General features: G+C 39.6%; 1 long non-coding RNA gene across 1 annotated transcript; it reads right to left on the bottom strand.

Annotated features, from left to right (window-relative positions):
- Window positions 1–1,465: 1,465 nt before the first annotated feature.
- On the bottom strand, window positions 1,466–2,433 carry LOC137482311 (uncharacterized). The gene is made up of 2 exons (XR_011004000.1): window positions 2,246–2,433; window positions 1,466–1,605 (listed from the first exon to the last, which is right to left on the bottom strand). It is a non-coding gene; the product is annotated as an uncharacterized lncRNA (long non-coding RNA).
- Between the last annotated feature and the right edge of the window lie 14,761 nt (window positions 2,434–17,194).

Raw genomic sequence — 17,194 nt, 5'->3', positions numbered from 1 at the left:
GTAAATAGAATAGTTTACATAGTTCTCTGTGGGTGGAGAGAAATGATTGATTGATCTTTGGACCTGTGTGGTTGGAGAGGTGGTAATTCCATCCTCCAATCCACGGTCACCTCTGGAATTCTACAAATACCAGATGTTTGAATAAAACTGGGTATTTTCCTCTTTTAAACTTACCAAGCTTCTGTGTACTCATTTCGTGTCCAATAGCGACAGTTCTGTCTGCTTTATGCCCGACTAGAACAACCCAAAGCAGCTGCAGGTGCAGCACAGAGAGGTGGTGGAAGGGTCCAGGAGAAGTGCAGAAGCTGCCGTTGATGTAACACAGCTGAGGAAGGTGGCAAGTGGGACGTGTCACCTGTGTGCCCTGCGGGCCAGGAGGGACATCCATGTCCTGGGGGGCATCAGGAACAGCAGCACAGGATGATCCTGGAGAGGCCTCACCTCAAGTGCTGGGGACAGTTTTGGGCACCAAATTATAAAAAAGATATAATGGTGTTAAAGAACATCCAAAGGAGGGCAGCGAGGATGGTGAAGGGCTGTGAGGGAGGTGTGTGAGGAGCAGCTGAGGGTGCTGGGCTTGTCAGCTGGAGGAGACTGAGAGAAGACTTGCCACTGTTACAACTCCCTTGTGAGGGTCAGACACCAATCTCTGCTCTCTGTGACCAGGAACAGGACCTGAGGGAACGGCCTGAAGTTGTGTCAGGGGAGGGTTAGGTTGGATATTAGAAACATGTTCTTTGCCCAGAGGGTGCCTGGGCACTGCCCAGGCTCCCCAGGGAATGGGCACAGCACCAAACCTGCCAGAGCTCCAGGAGCATTTAGACAATGTCCCACATGATGGGACTCCTGGAGTGTCCTGTGCCAGGAGCTGGACTCCATGGTCCTCACGGACACTTCCACCCCAGGATATTCTGTGATTCTGTGAAGGTCAGAGGATAGAGCTGCAGGTCCCAGCTGTGCACTGTGGAGGAGAGAAAAGAATTAAATCAGTTATGTAGAAGGCCATAAAGAGAAAGAGTAGAGGCAGAATGCAGAGCAAGGGGGTCACTGAGACAGAGCTCACGTGACAAAGAAATTGGAAGAATTAGACCCAGAAGGAGGGGCAGACAAAACACGAGGAGTGAAATGAGAGAATGGAAAAAAAAAATCTCAATGGGGTAAAAGAGTGAAGAGACAATGAAGAAAAGAAAAATGAATGAGCAAAAATGAATGAGTAGAACAGAAGTTATGCTTTTGCAGAAGAAAGGCTAGAAAAAAAAGAAGGGGAGAAAAAGCAGAACAATTAATAAAAGGAATGAGACAGTAGGGGTGAAGGGAGGGACATGAAAGCAACATAAACCAGCACAAGGCACACACACTGGAAGAAACAAGCACTCTCTTATTTATTCATACCTCTATATTTTATGTTATCTTCCTAGCAAGCATCCCAGAGCTCCACAGATAACTTATTTTTGGGGGATGGAGGGGTGTGAAGCAGGGAACGGGCTGGCAGCACGGTGGTGGTGGTGGATTTACTTCAGCCCTTCTTTCTTCTTGAATTGCTGGACATGTATTTATTGAAATTACTCAAGGTAGTGGCTGGAACTTCCTCAGAAATATCAATACCTTATGTGGAATAGAAAGGAAAATTTATTAAAAACCCCCAACAAAACCAAAACCAAACAAACCTGAGAAAACTCAAAGAGATGTGAGGAAGGGATTGGTGTCATCTGTCAGCCTTTACCAGCAGACTGCAAATACTCAGCTCCCATAGATCACCAAACACTTTTTGCTGTTTGAATGACATGTGAAACAGAACAGGGGTGTGATTTCTCCTTCCTGAATATTGCATTAACACCTGATTAACACTGCCTGATGAAATACATATAGAGGGAAATGAAAAAAAAGGCATCCATTTAAAAAGAATCTAAACTAATTCTTATATTGTTCAGATATTGTATTGGAATGTTTAAGGCTCTGAAGAAACATCTAACATTTTTAATTCTCCCTTTTACCTCTTATCCTTTTACCAGTTTCTTTCTATCAGAATGATTTGTCAGAAAAGGAGAAAATTCTGTGAAAGCAAGGGCAGCACATCAGAAGGTTTTATATCTTCTTGTTAATCACTCTGACAGATGGACTTATAAACCCAGGGACCATTTTGATGGAAACCAGAGCTGAAAAATGTTATTAGCTTGGCCAGCAATAATTGCCTACAAAATTCCATTGATATTAACTTTGGATTCATATTTATGATTATTTCTACCTGTCCGTTTCTAGGGCAGTTTTGGAATGCCCAGAGCACAGCTGCCAGGTCCTTGTGTCACCCAGTATCACATCCTGGGCTTTTATTGGATTCATTTTTCCTTCAGCAAGTATTTGCTCTTGATGCTTAATTCAGAAGCTTCTTGATTCTGTGCTGAGAATAAAAACACAGAATTGGCTCTCCAATTAGCAAACATTTTCAGCTGCAAAAACTATCAAATCAATACCATATCCTCAGCAATCATTTTACTTACAAAAGTGTGAGTTTTTTTTTTTTTCCAAGAGCTCTCAATGCCCATTTCTTGGCTAATTAGCTGCCTGTCTGCCTTATCCAAGTGGCAGAGTTTAATTCCAAAATTAAAGACTAGAAAAACCCATGAAAAAGACCTCCAAAAGCAAATGACTTGCATTCAAACAAAAATAAAAAAATCAGTGCAGCCCTTTCTCCTATGAAAGATTTCTCGTGCAAATCAAAATTCAGCAATTAAGAAAATTTTGGAAGACATTGCTCTGTGATGTTCTGCTCTTTCACACTGTTTATCCTCACAGTGCCTCCCCCGAAGCACCTTGAATGAAGGCAATGAATAGTAGCAATTATATTAATGTATAAGTATTGTGCTTGTTTAGAGCTACAAAAAAAAAAAAAAGGCTGCTTAGCCACAGCTGCCTCAACAAACATTCTTACAGATTTTGACAGAGCTTTTATTCACTCCATCAGTTGGAAAGCAACTTGTTTTACTTGAATGAGGAGGTTCTAGCCTTTTGTTCTTCAGCAGTCCTGATGCAGTGGCCAGTTGTTATTTTTATTCTGCAAGGAGCACAACATAGCAAGAACAGTAGTTAACCCTTCTGCTGATGGTTGAATTAATTGCTCCTAATGTCACATTTTGCAGTTTCCAGCTCAGTTTGATTGAATGAAGGGTTCTAACCCCACCTTTTCACCCTGCCTGTGCACTGCTTGAGGATGGATTGCATGAATTCATGTAAGGGAAATCCATTAAGGGCTCCTAAATGCAAGGATATGCACAGAAATAGGACCCAGGGAGCAGCAGGAGTCTGGGAGAGTGGTGGAGGGAACAGGCACAGCTAGATTGCTCTGTGTCTGCTGATAGCATATCCAAGGGCTGCCTGAACAGATTGTCCTGTCTGGCCAACAAGTTGCTGAGGCTTTTTAGATAACTTAGTGCACTACTCCGTGATTTTGGTGGAATGATCTCTTCTACAGTAATGAGCTGTGTTTAGAAAGTAGCCTCTGGTTTGTTCAAGGATAACATAAAGCAGTAGCTCTATTTGTATCATTGCATTCTTTTAGTTTTGCAGTTGTTTTTTTTTCCACGGTCTTGGTTGCCAACAAGAATAACTTGGTCCAGATTTACAGTGGCATTTAAGCATCCAGCTTGGTGAAGGATGATATTTTCAAAAGTGAATTATATGGATAATGCACTTAATTCTGAATAAACTCACTGGCCTAAACAAGGGATTTCTGATGATCCTGTCAGCATTTATCTGTATCTTTGCATGCCCAAACATCTCTGTTGATCTAATCTTTCATTTAGGCTTTACTAGAAGCAGAGAATTCATTCCACTGCAACTCTTCTATGTTATCTCAGGGAGGCAGTGAAATGTCCAACACAATCTGAGAAATACACATAGCAAGCAGCAGAGAATTCAACAAACCTAACTCTGTACTCTACCTCATTTAGGCACATTACTATCACTGGGCTAGAACATTTTTTTTTTTTTTAACTCAGGCATCCTGGGCTTCTGATTCCGTTTCTTGCTCAGGAAGAAAACAAACAGGAAAATGTTCAGTAAAACATGGCAAGGGGGTTGGCACTGAGTGATCTTAAGGTCCCTCCAAACTCAAATCTCTGATTCTGTGATTTGAATCTTTCCTCTTTTTCAGTTATAAAAATTATATATATATATAAAACTCTTTTACCTTATTGGAAAACAACCATATATCATCATATATATGACCATAATCATATTGTGATTCCATCACAGGATAAGTAATTTTCCCTGCCTTCACCCCACAGGCACATAAATGGCCACCTAGAAGTTCTGCATGTTTATTTTGCTGAAAAAACTGCATTTTGTACAACATGGCTCCAAATCCCAGAGCCACAATTTGCACTTTCTTAGATGTCTGAACCGGGGGAAGGGTGAGTTGCTTTCCTTGTAGGAAGATGATTAATGAATTGTTGACATAATAAAGAAGCAGACATCTTGGAAATATTATTATGGATCACATATCATTTCAAGCAGCAAGTCTGCCTCCCTAAAACATTTTATTTGTTATATTGTGCAAATCGATTGTAATTTGCTACTGGCTTCTTTTCCAATACATTTCTTCATTGCTGCCTTGGTAAATAATAAATCACACTAACTATTACTTCAAAATTGAGTGTTCCAATTTAGTTATGAATGGTGAAAGTAGAGGTACTTCAGGGTATAAAATCTTTTAGCAGTTCATAGAAAAATAGCTTCTTAAGGATAACCCCATCAAAAATCATTAGAGACAAACTAGACCATGCTGGTGCCTGTGCCTCTGTGACTGAAGGCAGCCTGGAAAACACTGACAAGGTTATGCAAAATGAAATATTTTCTTCATATTTGTCTTCAGACATAAATCAGAAATGTATATAGATATTTGCTTCTTCCAGATTACCAATTTGTGCTTTGTATAGCAAAAAGATTTGTTTCTCATGCTCAGTATGGACAAGTCATGCTTCTCGTATAGGAAATAAATCTGAAGGAACAAAAATGATTCTACAAAGGAACAAAAATGATTCTACAAAGTTAGTAGACATTGATGGGTCAAGCACATCTCTGGAATCTAATGGATAATTTGTGTTAAGATGCACTATTCATTTTTTGTTTTCTTGCCTGGTTTTACATGATGTTAACTTCAAGACTCAACAAACATCTATGCATCCAAAACACAGAGTCATTGAGAATTTTTATATGATTTCCAGAGAAAATCTGTAGTATTTCTTAAGTGTTAGATTTCTCTTTTAAGCTACTTATCCTTTTCTTTGGTTAGTTGGTTTCTTTTTTTTTTCCATTTTCTTAACTGGAATATTTTTGAAAAATACCACGTAAACCCGAAAGCAAAACTCTTGCAACTATTGAGATGGACTATCTAGTGGCTCGCACCAGATGTAGTATTTATTTATAAATTATACAAATCTACTTTGGCTTTTTCCATTATTTGCCGAAAACAATTGATTATTCTTTTATTCAAAGTAAGTCCTGCCTATTCTTTGGGTTTCCTGATGGAATTCATAATCTCTCTGTTTATGCATCTCAGATGATTTGGATGTGTTATTTCACTCCACATTGACACAGACTTTACTAGAGATAAGCAAAGATAAAATATAAATTAGGATGAGTCAGCACCTCAGCTCTACTGTCTGTGAAGAGCTTACTGGAGTTTACTGGACTCTTCCTGCTTGTTCAGACAGCCACATGGGGGAATTCTGCAGTTAAGGCTATCCATAAAAAACATACCTCCACAAAATAAGGAATCCATGCCATATTAGATGGCTGCTCATCAACTTCAGTTTTTAACCCAACAGGAACATATTCCTGATTTTTTTTCCAGGTGTCCACCTTTATCTTTTTCCCTTGAAGAGAGAGTTTGATAATGAGAATTTCCTGTTAAACCCTCGTATTCAGTTTAGAAATGTTCAAGAAGAAAATATAGAAACAACAGTTGAGGGTAAAAAAAAAATAGACCTACAGATACATAATCTCTATTCAGTGATCTGTTGTGCTCCTGACATACATTAGGAAGATCCCTTGGAGAATTCTGTCTCCATTCATTATATCCCAAAAGAGTCTGGTTTCACTGACCTTGCTCTCAGTACAGTGCCTTGTGTCCTACTGATTTAAGGAGTTCTATATAATGAGTAGCTCAAAAAGGGTGAAATTAGCCAAGAGACCCATAATATATAAAATGTTCTTTGCTCAACACTAATTAGTTTACCTGACTTTGGTCTGGTAGGTCTGCTCTCCAAGGTACAGAGAATGCTTTTGATTTCACACGCCATAACATCAGACACTTAAGTTCTTTAGTTTCATATCCTGTTCTGGGGGTGGTGATTTTGTTTAAATAAAATCTTACTTCAGCAAATAAAAATGAATTTTTGTCAGACTTACAAAAGAAGAAGAAAAAGCAGCTCTTTTTACAGGGGACTTAGGGAAATAGATGATGAATTAGACTTTTTGATAACTGAAGATTAATATTAGTCTGCCTCCAATCAAAAACTTCAGCACTTGAATACTGAACACTTGAATAGGGATGCTCGTTGACACAGCCTCCAAGACAATACACCAAAATAGATACAGCTGCTGAAGTGGAAGTTGCTTTCAGCCAATGAATTTCCTGCTTGTCAGATTTGTATGCGTGTTTGAATGTGAGGGTAATGAAATAACATTATAGATTTCAGAACCAGGGCAGCCTTTATTCAGATAAGGTTATAAGCAAATATGGTTTAGAATGAGTGTCTGCTGAAGTAATAGAATCCATTCCCCACTTATTCTCAGGAGTTTAACTGTTTGCTGCAACATTTAAACATGCACAGAAATGCAGAAATGCACTTTGGGGTCACATACAAGGAGTTTTGTACCTTGGGCAAATAAACACTGCTGAGGTCACAGGGGCCATCTTCAGCTTAGTGTGAGTCTGCATAGACTTAACTCTTATTTCCCAGTGTTTCCTTTCATATAGGTGTTTCTCACATCTTAAAGCCAGACAATAGTAAACAAAATTAAGCGAAAATTAATTATCAAATAATCGTGAGACCCAAAGGTTATTTCTCAAGATGATTGGCTTACAACACTGAGGCCAGACTGTAAGACACAAACTGATAGATCAACCTACACATTTACAACTCTAAACTGAACACTTCCAATGGAAAGTAGGCAAAATTTTCCAAACCACTTCACTGAGATGCAGATTTTAAATAATTAAAATTATACTAAATAATAGCTTAGCATTTTGAAACATTTTCAGTCGCTAAACCCTTCAGAGGGTTAATGTCAATGCCACTCTGCAAAGCTAACGCCTCTCATCTGGAGAAAATTCTCCTGTCAGAGCAGCATTTGCAGGATAAACTTTTTGAAAAGCCTCTGACACATCAATGAAAAGTCTTGTACCACCAGTATCACCGCACTATTCAACAGAAATGTCAAAAAAGCAGTTAAGTGGAGAGAGAGGGAGAACAGCAATGAGCTGCTCCCACTCACACCAAGCACAAAGCGAGCAAAGGACCATGGGCCTGAAAGAAATGGAGCAATATCTTGCACTGGATCTGATGGAAATCCTCCAGTTGAAAATGCAAATTATAATAGGTTATTAAAATATTAAAGATAAAAGTGACCTTTGGTTATTGGGGTGTGTAACTTTAGCTTTCTTTTTCTTTTTTTTTTTTTCAAATCAGGAAAAAAGAATTTTGAGCAATTCAAAAGAAATGGGTTGGCAGCAGAGATTAAATTAAAATGAATAGCATGGCCATGACAGAATTAAAAATATGTTCTATAGAGCTACTGAAGATATTTATTCCATTACCATTTCAGTCTTCTAAGGAAGTCTTTTAGCTTACTCTCAAAGGGCTGAGCTTGTGACCAAAATATTCAAAGCAAGGACCAGAAGTGCCCTGAAGAGCATTGAAGTCAGGGGATAATTTTTCTGAGAACACGAGTAAACAGGCAAAGTGGAACAGCCGCATTCTGGGAATAATTATTGCCTCCAGTATATTAAGTTATTCAGCACTAGGCTATTCAGCAGTAATTATACCACCCCTGGGCAAGGATGATTTAGTGCAGCACACTGGTGAAAGCTGCATAATTAAGAGAAAGGGGTCTGGCTACTACTGAACACACCTTTCCAAATGTTCATCTGGCGCAGCTGGCAAGAGCCGCACTGGGCTGGGTGGGATGGGAAGGTGAGCAGAGTGGTTTGTGTGACCATGGCTTGAGTGCCACAGCATTTAGCCCTCTGCAGCCAGAAGGTCAAACTGCTCTCATTTAACTCTGTGCAAGCCAACCAGCTCACACACAATTGCATGTGTCTAATTAAAAGCTGCATGTGGTCTGCTGGGCCACCCTCTGATGTTAATACTTAGTGCAGTTTAGCACATTTTGCTCTGGCTATGTTGAAATCAGGCAGAACAAAGCCATGTATAGGCTCTAAAATCAGCTGTAATGCCCCATATGCTTGAATAGGAAAAAAAAATTAAATTGTTTAACAGAAATAAAATAATTAACAGAAAGAAAAAAAAAATAACAGAAAGAAGAAACATTTTGGTGTTCTAGATTAATTCCTTCCTCTGCAATGTGAAATGTTTGTTGGCTATTGTTCCTTCTTCTCTGGTGCTCTCATCGTGGGATTGTAGGAATGAGGAAAAGGAACTTCTGGAATGGTTATCACATTGACACAAAACCACTCAAATTCCCTTTCTATCCACATTTCTTGCAGAATATAAAGAGGTATGAATCTGTTCCATAAGACTTAGAAAGTGCCACAATATCAACAACCAACACCTCCCACAGAACCCACGCAGGGAAATTCTCACCATGGGGCTCCTCCTTTGTCCCTCTGCCTTCTCTGGGAACACTTCACTCGTCCCAGGGATTTGAGAGCACCTGATGCAAAGCCATATTCCCAGCCACCCTACTCGGGGACCTTTGCGGTGGCAGGAATTCTTTCCCAAAGCCTCATCCCCACACATGGAAGATGATCAGCAAACATCTGACAGAGGCAGCGGCCGCGGAGCGCCTGCAGCCCCGGGAGCTGGCTGCCTGCCCCGCCTGCCTGGCTCTGTCCCTGGCAGCCCCCAGCACTTGCTTTACAAGCAGGAGCAGTGGCAGTTTGGAAAAGCCTCCAGGGGAGGTCATGGGGGGATTGGCTTGGCTCCTCCACATCATTTGTCTTGTCTGAAATTAATTTTGAGGAAGCTGTTCAGCATTGCTCAACAATAAGATTCTGTATTAGCTGCAGCCATTCGTTTCCCTGCTCAGGGTAAGGTAACGGAATACAACATTCAAATGCCAGGATTTATGTCACTCTGGGGAAGCAAGTTCTGAGCAATTTGAGGTTTTTTTTAACACTTCTCAGTTATCCTGTTTGATACAGGCATCACAAAGAATGAAAGTCCACAACTCAGCAGAGTAAAAATAAATAAATTGAAGTTTTAGGAGGTTAGAATAAATAGTAGGGAAATTTAAAACATTTCTTTTTCTTTTGTCTTAAAAGTAAAATCAATAAAATATTAAATTTCAGCTTTTTTTACATTCTTTTACTACTTACTTCTCAGAACTTGCACATCTTTCCCTAAGAATAGTTGCCATTACTACTATTTTTGCATCTCTTGCTATTTTGCAGCAATATAGCTCTGACTTACATTTGAAAAACACTAAAGGTATTTTGATTAAACTTATTTACAAAGTCACTGACTTAATTTCCTCAAGGTTAAGCCAAGTTCAAAGATGACCTATAATCCCACAGCCCTGCAGACATCATCTTCTATGAATTGTTTTGTTAACAAGAGCAGCTCAGAATCAAACTGGGATTTTACCCATCTTTCACTCTTACCTTACCTCACCTCACTGTTACCAATCATTTATTGTGTATATCTTCCTTTTGTCATTTTTTCCCCCATTGCTTATCTCTTCTGGCCCATTGCAATTGGTAGTAGATTGCCTTCTATGTTCTATTTTTTTGTTATTTTTTTTTCCTGTGAAAGGAAATAGATTTTCCTGGGAAAAAAAAAAAAAAAGAAAACTGAAAAAAAAATTTCTGCATTCACATCATTAAATATTGGGAACCTGTGTCAGCTAGAAACTCTTCCATTCATGGGCTGCTTTTACAAATAACTTTTTCACACTGATTCAGGAGAGAATTAAGAGCTTGGAAATTTTCCTAAAAGAAATTAAACAAACTCTGTGTTACAGGGGAGCAGCACTGTCTGTGCACCATGGCAGGCTGGGATGCTGCTGCAGTCACGTCTCCATGTCACAGGAAGAATGACCCTGCATCATTTCCCTCCCTCCCTCAGCCTCCCCATCCCAAATTCCTCTTCCCACCCACCAAGCAGAGGGACTTGGATGGAGCCAGATGTCCCTAAACGGGGCAGGGCTGGACCAGAACTGCAGCATGGTGCATTCTGGGCCTGGCTTTGCTGTAAACATCAGCCTAAAGCAGGATGCTCAGATGGGGAGCACTCCTAGCAGGGCTGCAGGGAGGCCACGGACAGGTTCTGAGAGGTGAACCAGAACAGGATCACAGCACAGAGGCATCCCAAGAGCCAATCCCTCCAGGATATCCTGGGCAATGCTGGAAGCAGTCTCTGGTGTGGAGGCCAGGGAGGTGAGGAGGGAGAGGCAGAGCAAACTTGTTCTGAACTCTATTTGCCACTCATGGATATGCTCAGCACAGAGAGAAAAGCATCATATGTTGACTGAAAAAGTCAAAAGTCACTTAAGGACACTGACTTTGTGCACTGAACAAAATAACAAACTTGGTTCTTTCATCACTCGTTGACTTCACTGATGAGTCAAAAATCAAGCCCTCATTTTAAGCTGGTTGAAAACAAACTGTAGAAGATACTGAAAAAGCTTCCAGAATTTACATCTGTTACCACAAACACAGATTAGATTCTGCCTCTGGCTGGCCAGCCATAAGTTCTTCATGATTTGCTACACATGGGAGAATTTCGGCATCAGCCCACACATCCAGTCTCTAAAGCATTTTTGAATTTTTAGGTCTCTAAGCCTGCTCATGCATCTCCACAAGCACCTGTTAATTTGAAAAAACTGTAGAATATAAAACAAAAAAGGAAAGGAAAAGGAAAAGGAAAAGGAAAAGGAAAAGGAAAAAAAGGAAAAGAAGCAGCTGCTTATGGCACTGGGGACAACAACAAGGCGAGCTGAAGAAGCAATCTTTATCTCAGGGTAAGGCAATAATACTTCCAGCACAGGCAGCAGCAGTGGTTTTCCTGCTGTAATGCATACTTTGAACTGGCTCTTTTCCTGCTCTCATTTTTAGCTCAGAAACTAATGATCCTTGTTACTAAGTCACATCAGTGCAACGCTATGAAAGGACAAGTTCCATTTTAATGAACGAGTCTATACTGGCACACACAGTTTTTATCTACGTTCCAAGGAATTCTTTTGATCTGCAATCTTAAATTAAAGCTCATTCCTGGTCTTTTAGCAAGGCACATTTCCCTGGGAGCTTATGCTCGTAAGTAACACTTACTGTCATTGCTCTCCCCTCTCTTAGAAAACAACGGATGCTTAGAATTAATTCAAAAAGCTGTGGGAATGTGTAATATATTCACAACTTCAGACTATGGCATATGTAGTGACACTATGTATTCAAGTACCAGCAATAATCAATATTTGTGATTTATATGCTGTAATTAATGACCTCTTTCATACTTACCCTCAAAGATTAGTATAATTTTGACTCGAAACTCCCAACAGCCTCTGTGCACAGCAGTTTGTAACACGAGGGCTTTTCTTGCCACAAGTTATATGGCAAATCTGAAATGTGTCTCATCACTGTGGTGCAGATTTTTGCAGCAGTTTCCACACTGAAGATGAGACACAGCTGGGGCAGGAATCCCAGAAATGTGGTGTGTTCTCTCCCAGAGGCAGAATGCTGCAGGCTGAATTGCTGGAAAGCCTCACTGGCTCTCAGGTATGCAGGAAAAGGAGGGGAGAAGGGGCAGGTACCAACAGCAGAGCACAAAAACTCCCTGTGCTCCCTCCCAAGGAATCCAGTGACAACAGAAGGTGACACCAGGAGCCTGCCCCCATGGAAGCTGTCAATGCTCAGGGCAAACGCAAAAGCAACGGGAGGACTCTCAGCCTCCATCAAGCATCATGGAGAATCTTCCCCAAGAACTTCACATTCCACAAAGATCTATGCTTTAGCAGGCATTTACAATTTCCTTTCAATTTTCCTTACAAATCTCCAGTGCATTTTTACCATTGCCAGTTGAGCTTTTACATATTTGTTTTTTTTTTTTTTTTCCTCTGAATATCAAGGACAAATCTCAGACTACCCTACAAGGAGGTCAAAGCTCCTGCCTTAAAATTAAATCCTATCCTATGCCAATGTGAACCAGAGGGTTTCCTCAAACCTCAGTAGACAGTCAAATTAAGTGTTCACTCAGGAAAAAGAGAGGTACCCAAGCACCTGACTTTAATATGCCTTTAACTACAACAATAGCTAACAAATTTGAATCCACATGCTCTGGTTTTATTTTGCTAGTGAAGTATGTTTTGGCTTACAAAAGAATCTGAAGACCATTCTGCTGTGGAGAGAGAGAAAAGGAGGGAGAAGTAAATACTAAAGATAGAAGAATAAAAATCCTTTGAAGGGGAATTGAGTTCTTGCCTACTGCTTAAGAAAAATGCACTATAAAGCAGCTATTGATTTTTCATTCAACAGCACTGAATGTTTTATTGAAAAGGAGCAATGCTCAGTAATTTGAATTTTCAATTAAGGTAGCACATTCCTTGGACACATTTACTACTGCACTCCAGTGACATTTATTTGACTTTTAAAATCCCTCTACTATTGTATTCGTGTTTGTATAGATCAAACTCCCAATGCAGAAAGTGCTCGGATTATAACACTGCTGATTATAGACATGTCTGCAAGGCTCTGTGGACAATCTAATGACTTTATTTATAGGTAGGACAATGTGCAGTCAGACACAGCTGAGGTAAAATATGGCACCAGGAGAGAGATTAGGCAGTTCTGCATTTCAGCTGAGAAATATTTACATTTTATTTGTCTTTATGGACAGTATATAGATACAGTGAATTTAGTTATTTTAAAAAGTTTACATTTTAGAGTATTGGGACATCTTTAGTGATTATAAAACTCATCAACTTCTTAAATGTATAAAAATTTCAGCTGTAAGATAGACTGCAGTATTTCTAGACCATAGACAGGAAATGGTGGCTCAAACTGGATTCCCTTCTGAAGAAAAACTGGCTGGAAACCTGCCAGCTGTCATGGAGAGCTTGAATTCCATGTGGTCAATTAACAAACTTTATAGTTCTAGAAATAGATTTAATCTCTCCTAGTTATAGGTGTTTCTTGTTCAAAAATCTAATCATCTGCTCCTGCTAAGTGAAGGACTTGGGTAATCCTTGGGTATTTTACTAACTATGGGAGGCCCATCTTGGAGTCATCAGTAATTTATTTCACCCAAATTACAGCAGAAGTTGCACAAATTCCCATCAGTTTGTGGTGTACTGCTTAAAATCGTGTTCTAGCTCTTAAAATCTTGATATGAGCAAAAGGAACATGCCTGACATGCAAAGCTAAGAAATTAGCTTATTTTATCCAAAGTCTAGGTCCAAAGACTTGATCCAGTTGCAGTGATGCCAGCACTTATATCTCAAAATAAATTAGGCTAAAATATCAAATATTTGAAAATCAAGGCTTTTCTTTGCTGTTGTGCCTACCCTTCCCTATATTTTATTTCTTCTCACCACTGGAACTGCTTGAGACCATTTTGGAGAAGATCTGGAGCTCCTTAATCCCTCCACCAGAACAAACCAGCCCAATATACTGTGGTGCTCCATGTGCTTTTTTTCTCTGTGTGACCCTTTAATCAGGATGGACTCTACAGATGTACTCAGTGAAGTGCTCCCAGCCCTGCCACCATCTGACTGAGATTTCCTGGTACAGCTAATGAGGTTCTGCTCCCACTTAATCTCTAAATATGGCACAGTTCATGCTTTTTTAGTTTGCTTAATGACATGCTATTAATAAAGACACGACCTGAACAGCTACTTGCATTTATTGTCTTTTCTTCCCCCCCTCCTTTTTTACAATTATGCTGAGGAAATTTAATTTTTTGAGATCATAAGCAGTTGTTTTGTTTGACAAGTTGGATATAATCATCCAACACTGCCATGAAGGTCAGTGCATAAGCCAGCAATTTATCTGAAACATTTATCATGGTATCGAAATGGCTTTGCTACTTTTTCAAGTTATTATTATTATTATTATTGCCGTATTGACAGGCAGAGCAGGATGCTAACCCGTTCTAAAGAAAGGTTGAGTCCTCTGTAATTAAGTGTATTTTCAAGCAATTTCTAGTTATTGAAAGCACAGAACTATCCTTAACTCTAACTTTGTGGAACAGTAACTGGGCTGAACAGAACTACTCAATATCTTGTTTTTTCCAGAGAGAAATGGCCCTAAGATAGGTACAGCAACTCCTGCCTTTATCAAAACAAATTATAATTGGCATAAGCACAAAAACCAAAAGTTTTTGTTGGAATTAATGAAACCACAGTGGAATTCTCTGATCAGAACCATTGACTGACAATCCTGGTGCAAATGAGATTTTTGTGGTTTTGTGTGTGTGTAAGACTCAGATATTAGACAGCAGAGGATTAACTCTGCATCATTATTTTAAACTGAAACCAAAAAAGAAAACAAATGTAAATTACCTTTAATTTCAAGAACAAGAAACTTTGCTCATGTGAGTGAAATCAGAGCCTGTTGATTTTTAATGGGATTTGAGTGTTTTCTCTCTTCAGACTTGATTTGATTTTGTCATTATTTAAGTGTGGGTTATTATTTTCACTTCTAACAGACATCAAGCTGCCTGAAGACTAGTTATAGTTTTCTGTTCACAAATTTGAACCAGATGTTACAAAAGACCAAAATATCTAAATTATGCTGGTTTGGATGTTCTTTTTGGATTCTCCTCTTAAGACTGACCAAACCCAACCAGCACAGCCTGGAGAGTGATGCCTCAGGTTTTGTCTTTTCTATTTTTCACATTCTGTGCTGCTTTAGTGTGTGGGTCTAGGCTTCATATCGTGGGATGGTGAGCTCTCTGCACAGAGTAGGAGACAAAACAATTCCTTCTCCAGCTGGGGACCAAGGACAAATGATCCAAACCTCAGGCCCAGGAGCACAAACAACGTGGGCTGGAGAGAGAAAAACAAGCAGGATGGGACTGCATGGGCTGGAGCTGGAATGGGACAATGAACTCCAGTGTGCCAATGGAGCAGAGCTGATCACAGTGAGAGCCCCCGGGAGCGCTCGTGCATTTTGGGACCATTTGGGTTCACCTTGGGTGCAGCCCTGGCTGGGCTCTGGTGCTGCCCAAGGTGCATCCATTGAGGCCTTTAAATAAATCCCTATTTTACTCTTTACCTCTGTCCAGCCTCTGCTCTAGCTCAGCCTTCCCAAGGCATCAAGAGCACCTTGCCTTCTCCTCCCACGCCCTCTGAGGGGGTATTACCCACCAAGCTGCTGAAAGGAGACTCTGATCAGCACCTTCACGTTAAGGAGAACTGGTCCCGGTGGGAATTCCTACAAGGAAGCAGCTGGCAGATGAAGGGTGCACTCTTGGCATAACCTTTGGTCCAGATAATTTTCTGTCCTCCTCATCCATCAGAGAGCAAAACAAATTTCCAACACACTTTTAGATGTTTACAGCTGTGTTTCAACCTCCTTACTTAACCATTTTCACTTTCTACTCTACTCTATTTCTTTCCAAACAGGAAATTAAAACCAACCTGAACAAAACAAAGAGAAAACTAAAAATCAGTGGAACAGAAAACTGTCAAGCTTTAGAAATCAAACTTAAGAATTACATGCATTCCATATGCTTACAAATGATCTTCATTAGCACCTAATTACAGTTTAGTTCAATTAATTAGATGATCAGCTGCATTGATTCTTATCAGCAGATTATCCCTCATATAAAGTACTGTGGAAATTCACAAGATTGCAGCTGACAGTTCAAGTTCTTTCAAGTACTTTGTTCTCAGGGAAACTAATAAACAAACAAACAAACAAATAAATAATTAAAGAAGTAGGACAAAATTTTGCTTTCCTGCTTAGGAAAAAAATGTTTTCACTGAAAGAAGGAATGAAGACAGTACATAATAGCATGCTCTGGCCTGCATAAATTTAGGAGTGAATTTGGGACTGCAGAGCCTCATTAGGTTTCAGAGATTTCAGAGGGGGTTCTACATATGTGCAATCAGAGCTCTTTCTAAACAGAACTCAAACCATGGCTGCACAAAGCTGGAATGACCATGAATGACAAATGACTAAAGACAAAGACAAATGAGGACATGCATGGGGCTCTGGATTCCTGTATGTTATGGCTGAATACTTCTCATCCTGATAAATCCTCTCTTCATCAATTTTAATGCTGGGAAGATTTGAGAACAAGAGATGAACCTGGCCTGATGTTTAGCTTTCTGAACTACTACAACTTTTACAAAATTCCTCGGTGACTTTTCTTGCTTGAAATGTAAAGATGAAGCCAGAGATATTGGCTGATAAGTAAGCTAAGTTTCAAAATCTACATTAAAGATCAAAATTTTACCATTAGGAGGAAAAATATCAGGAGATTATTCAGTGCAGATAAGAGATTTTTCTTTGTACATACGTGGACAGTCAATAAAGGGGTCCTGAATGCACCTGAAAGTTTTAAGTTTTGATGGGTAATGATAGAGACTCCTCACCTATAATATATATATGTGCATACCCTTCCTTATATAAACACAGAATTGCACATAACCCTCTCTGATGTTCATTCTTACCTCCCCATGGCAGCAGTGAGTTTTTACACCATCTGCAGACACTGAAAGAAAGTTAAAAATTCATTAATTCTGTGGAGCCATAGAAAAGTGGATGCAAGCAGTCAACCCAAGTGAATACTGTTGCTATCCTGAACTGAACATTGATCCTGATCCAATCCCGATCTCTCTACTATATTTAGATTATTCTCTCTGGAATGAAACTATTGATATTGAACATGCTGAACGGAATAAATCAAAATATTTTAATCCTCCTTTAAATTCCACATTTGTTTACAACTTCACTTTTGAGACAACTGAATCAAACCCAGGTACTAATTTCCTTTCCCAGCTCCATCAGCCTTTC

This window comes from Anomalospiza imberbis, chromosome 14 (genome assembly GCF_031753505.1).
Source record: "Anomalospiza imberbis isolate Cuckoo-Finch-1a 21T00152 chromosome 14, ASM3175350v1, whole genome shotgun sequence".
Classification (NCBI taxonomy): Eukaryota; Metazoa; Chordata; class Aves; order Passeriformes; family Viduidae; genus Anomalospiza; species Anomalospiza imberbis.
This window is presented reverse-complemented; position numbering and strand designations above follow the sequence as displayed.